Below are 6,000 nucleotides of genomic sequence, written 5' to 3' on the forward strand. Positions count from 1 at the left end.
CCAGACCATTCTGAATCTTGGCGACCATTCCTGACCCCAGAGTGGGAGCCAACAACTCCAGGGTATGAATTCGAACTCTAAGAACAACACCAAGAGACCAGCATTTCCACTGCTCGTCACCTGTAGAAAACAGCACACACTGAGAAGCCTCTCCTTGAAATTAAAGTTGAAACTTCAGCTTAAGTTTTAGAAGGGCTTCCAGCTGGAGAAGGATGATAAATTAATTGGCTTATTCCCATGATTACTAATTTAAATATGTAAAGTATCACTGATTTTCCTTTATTCAAAGTTCTGCCTTTATTTCTTTGTGTGTGTGTGTGTGTGTGGTGGTAAAAAAAATATCTAGGGTCATTTTGTTCTTTTCTGCTTTTCTCTCTTTTCTTTTTGAAAATCTCACATGTGCAGCTTGATGGATTTAACATATGTAGTCCAAGTGACTCATCTTCTCTGGGTATGTGTCCTCATCTATCAAGTAAGTGAGGCAGCATTTCTAAACTCTCTCTTCAGAGACCTCTTCCAAGCCAGTGACACCCATTCTGCATGTTTTTTTTAATAACGTTTTTTTTTAATTTTAATTTTATTTTATGGCCGCTCGGCATGTGGGATCTTAGTTTCCCAACCACGGATCGAACCCGTGCCCCCTGCATGGAAGCGTGGAGTCTTAACCACTGGACCATCAGGGAAGTCCCCGTTATGCATGTTTTGATGTAATAGCACCTGTATCACGACTGCAGTATGACTTTTACCCCACACCTGACACAGGGGCCCTGCATGATTAAAATGGGATAAATCTTTGTTAGGCTGAGTTCCCCCAAGGGCCGCCTTGACACTGCCTCCAGAAGAGCCCAGCTTTGGGAGCAGGACACTGTTAGCCAAAAAGCCCATGGCCTACAGGACTGCCACACTTGTCACAGTGCACACAGCCCGTGGCTAAGGGAAACCAGGGGACCCCATCATTGCCACGCTGGCAAATGCTCACACAAAGGGAATTTAATAGATATTTACTGGATGGATGGATGGATGGATCAATGGATCGATGGATGCATGGATGGATGGATCTCTGTTCCAAATCCTTCAGGGAGAGAAAAAGGACTAAACAAAGAAGAAAGCCAGTTCTGAGGTAAGCAGGCTGTTGTCGTGACAGGAAAGGGGATTCCCTGGCCATCCAACCTGATGCTTATTGTTCAAATCAATTTCCAGTTCCTCTGCAGTGTAACTGCCCAATCAAACTCCCTGGAAATCCTCTGGAGTCCAGCATCTTGCTTTAAGCCATAATGAAACCAGAGTATTTATAAATTGTTTGCTAAAGGGTTGGCTTTATGCCTAATGATGTTAGATCCCCTGGGTGGGGGCGGGGAAAGGCATATATATCTGTTAAGAGGCTTCGGATTGCAATCCACAGAAAAACCAACTTAACAAGCAGTCTCAACGTAGGCAATTCTGAAGTTCAGTTGTGTCAACAAGAACTCAGGCCTTTATTTACATCTGTTAATGCTGTCCGTAATACCTACCCTCACAGACAGAAGATGGCCAAAGTCAGTCCAAGCATCGGACTCTTACACAAGTCCAAGAGCAAAAAGAAAGGGCAGCATGGCAGGGCTTTTCTCCCTTCCTCAAAGGCCCTCAGCGACCCACAATTTAGACTAATCCTCGGTAAAGAGGAAACAGGTGTTTGCAATAAGTGTTATCCCCCGAACTGGGCTCATGGTCACCAAATGGCTGCATAAAACCTGAGCTCTTTGAGCCCAGCAGGAGAAGAGATGAGTTATGAGTGAGCAACCAACATGGCTGTCATAGCACGGCCACATGCACAGTCACTGGCGATCATCCAGGCGAATCCAAATTGAACTAAATAAATTATTCTTTAAGTTTAAATAATCCACTTCCATAGTAAAATTGGATGACAGCCATGGACCAGGCAACCAAGGGCTCTGTGTAAAAAGCTCTGGTGGCTTCTGGAAGCTCTCGGTGACAATGAGGGCCTTCTTGCTCTGTTTATCACAGCTCCTCTGCGGCAAATGCAGAGACTTGATAAGTGTGCTTGGCCTCTTCCTGGGTAAAGGTCACGGCTCTCGGAGAAAGCGGCTCATTGTATGGCCTTGCAGAACAGTCATCATTTGTTCCTTCTCAGTGAAACTCAGCAGCCTGGGAACAGAACTGAGCACCCTTCAACTTCCCTGGCCAGCTCTGACTCAAGAGTACACCCACGGGAGCCTGGATAAATGGCCCCAGTGAGGGAGGCATTGGGGGGCGGGGTGGGCAATGACCCTGGGAGAGCCAGAGGTTGAGGGCAAGGGGTGATTTCCCAGGAAGTACCAAAAATGCCACCTAAGAGGCTCATGTACTAACAATCTGCCTTTTATTTCAACCCTTTCTCAGCAGTTATGGAGGCAGGACCAAGGCTACCCTTGGTGCAGGGTGTGTGTGTGTGTGTGTGTGTGTGTGTGTGTGTGTGTGTGTGTGTGTGTGTGTGTTAGAGACCAGGAGCTGGGTATGTGTGTGAGTGGGAGGGAAGTGGGCAGGGCCAGAGTGCCAGAGATCGAGTGGCACCTGCTGTAATTAACCTACCCCCGGGGGTCACCCTGGGTAGAGTGCCCCTCCTTTTTCCTCCCCCGCAGGGTTGGGAGGAGCCCATGAGACAAAGTGGGTAGAAGAATAGGTATATGTCGCGTCCTCTCTGGGCCTCTCTTCTACCTTCATCCATGCTCGGCTTCTACTCTCATCCTTTCCCGTTGTCTGCAGACATGACTGCAGGAGTCAAGAGGCCACTGCCCCAAGAACAGGCTATGTGTGCCACTAGAGGCACCCAAGTTTACTTCAGTATAGATGAATATTTTCGAGTTTAATAGATATGCATTTGTTTACTTTTCATTACCAAACAAAATTGTAAGTTGTATGGTGGTCGTGAGAACTCCATTGGTTCTTGAACTCTTCCTCCAGAAAAAGAATGTTGAACTCCCCCTTGTACTGGAGGAAAGCAAGACCCAGATGGAGGGAATTTGAACAAATGGCATCTTGGAGCGTAAAAGCAGTGATTTCAGTATTAAAAAATCAAGTCTTTGGGCTCCTCCACATCATACTTCTGTTAAATATGTGTCTCATCTGGAGCACTTTCTATTTTTACATTAACAAAAATCTTGTAAATTACTCAATGGAAATAGCTGCTTTCTAGGGGATCATATAGGGAGCTGGTAATTTCTGGATTGTACCCTGATATCTAATTCCACTTTCAGCTAAGTCTTTTAATAAATCTCTAAATGTCTTTCTTTTTATTTCCTCATCCAGGAAATTGCAGGACATTACTGACATTTCAACGAGTTCTTAGTTAAGAATTTTAAAGGTAATAACCATAGCCTTTCAAAGAAAGTTTCATTGAAATTAAATTTCAGTACCCCAGGGACTTCCCTGGTGGTCCAGTGGTTAAGACTCCACGTTTCCGCTGCAGTGGGCATGGGTTTGAGCCCTTGACGGAGAACTAAGATCCCGCATGCCACGTGGCCAAAAAAAAAAAAAAAAAAATTCAGTACCCCAAATAAAAAGCTACATCATATACAGGATTACATAGCTCACGTTTCTGTGCCAATCTTTTTAATAAATTCTTCTTTTCTCATTACAGACTCAAGGTAACTGAGATATCTAGTGTCCAATCCTAAGAAAAACAAATTTCTACTGATTTTGGGTTTAAAGAATTCACCAAATCCATTTTATGATAACTGTGAGTAAAACTATTATTCCGCCCCCTGCCCCCAATCTTGGAAAACCTCTTCATGGTGCTTCCTGGACTTAGTACTTTTCCAGGTAAAAAATATTTTCATATCACAGAAGCTCAAGAAATGTTTCCCACATTTAGTGTTCTTGTTATAACAAGTATTGCCATCCCCTCAGCCCCACCCCATCCTCTTCCAACTTTTAAAGCAATTGTCTCAGATAGAAAATGCCTCTCAGGAATTCCCTGCTGGTCCAGTAGTTAGGACTCGGCACTCTCACTGCTGTGGCCTGGGTTCAATCCCTGGTAGGGGAACTAAGATCCCAGAAGCCGCACGGTGTGGCCTAAAAAAAAAAAGAGAAAGAAAGAAAGTGCCTCTCTTCTTCAGTGGAATTTGAGTTTAGGGTCATATCTTGTTTTCTGGACCTCCAGTCACTAAGAGTGTACATATAAGCTTAAGGTATTTAAATTACTATACACACACACACACACACAAATAACATCTATTTTTACATCATGATAACTTCTTTTTTTTTTAAGAATTTCACTTTTATTTATTTATTTATTTATTTATTTTGGCTGTGTTGGGTCTTCGTTTCCGCGCGAGGGCTTTCTCTAGTTGAGGCAAGTGGGGGCCACTCTTCATCGCGGTGCCCGGGGCCTCTCACTATCGCGGCCTCTCCTATTGTGGAGCACAGGCTCCAGACGCGCAGGCTCAGTAATTGTGGCTCACGGGCCCAGTTGCTCCGCGGCATGTGGGATCCTCCCAGACCAGGGCCCGAACCCGCGTCCCCCGCACCGGCAGGCAGACTCTCAACCACTGCGCCACCAGGGAAGCCCATGATAACTTTTTAAAGTGAATTCTTTCTTAAATATGAGAACAAAAGCAACAAAAGAAAAAAATAGATAAATTGGACATCATCAAAATTAAAAACTTTTTGCTTTAAAGGACATCATTTGAAAATGAAAGAAAGACACCCCTCAAACTGGTAGAAAACATTTGAAAATCATATATCTGATAATGGACTTATATCTAGAATATATAAAGTACAGTTACAACTCAATAATAAAAAGACAAATAACCCAATTTAGAAATAGTCAAATGAGACTTCCCTGGTGGTGCAGTGGTTAAGAATCCGCCTGCCAGTGCAGGGGACACAGGTTCGAGCCCTGGTCCAGGAAGATCCCACATGCCGCAGAGCAACTAAGCCTGGGTGCCACAACTACTGAGCCTGTGCTCTAGAGCCCACGAGCTACAACTACTGAGCCTGTGTGCCACAACTACTGAAGCCTGCGCACCTACAGCCCGTGCTCCACAACAAGAGAAGCCACCGCAATGAGAAGCCCACGCACCGCAACGAAGAGTAGCCCCAGCTCGCCACAACTAGAGAAACCCCGCGCGCAGCAACAAAGACCCAACGGAGCCAAAAATAAATAAATAAAATAAATAAATTTATGAAAAAATGTAGGCAAATGATCTAAATAGACATTTTTTCAAAGAAGATACACAAATGGCTAGTAAGTACATGAAAACGTGCTCAACACCATTAATCATCAGGGAAATGCAAATCAAAACCCCAATGTGATACCACTTCACACCCAATAGAGGGGCTACAATAAAAAAGAAGGATAATAGCAAGTGTTAGGAAGCAGGTAGAGAAATTGGAACCCCCATGCACTGCTGGTGGCAGTGTGAAATGTTTCAGCCTCTTTGAAAACAGTCTGGCAGTTCCTCAAAAGATTAAACATAGAGTTACTATATAACCCAGTAATTCCACTCCAAGGTATATACCCAAGAGATATAAAACTATATGTCTACACAGACTTGTACATGAGTGTTCATAGCAGCATTTGGCTATTCATAATATCCACAAAGTATAAACAACCCAAATGCCCATCAACTGATGAAAGGATAAATAAAATGTGGTATATCCACACTGTGGAATAATATTTGGCCATAACGAGGAATGAAGTACTAATACATACTACAATATGGATGAACCTTAAAAACATAACAATAAGTAAAAGAAAAATCCAGACCCAGAAGATCCCATATTACATGACTCCATTTATATGAAATTTCCAGAATAGGCAAATCGATAGAGATATAAAGTATCCGTGATTGCCAAGGGCTAGCTGGAGGGAAATGGGGAGTGACTCCTGATAGGCATGGAGTTTCTTTTTGGGGTGAGGAAAATATTGTAAAACTGATTGTGATGATAGTTGTAGAATTCTGTGACTATACTAAAAACTGTTGAAGTGTACAACTTTCAATGAGTGAATTGTATGGTGTG

Source organism: Balaenoptera acutorostrata, chromosome 4, assembly GCF_949987535.1.
Source record: "Balaenoptera acutorostrata chromosome 4, mBalAcu1.1, whole genome shotgun sequence".
Lineage (NCBI taxonomy): Eukaryota > Metazoa > Chordata > Mammalia > Artiodactyla > Balaenopteridae > Balaenoptera > Balaenoptera acutorostrata.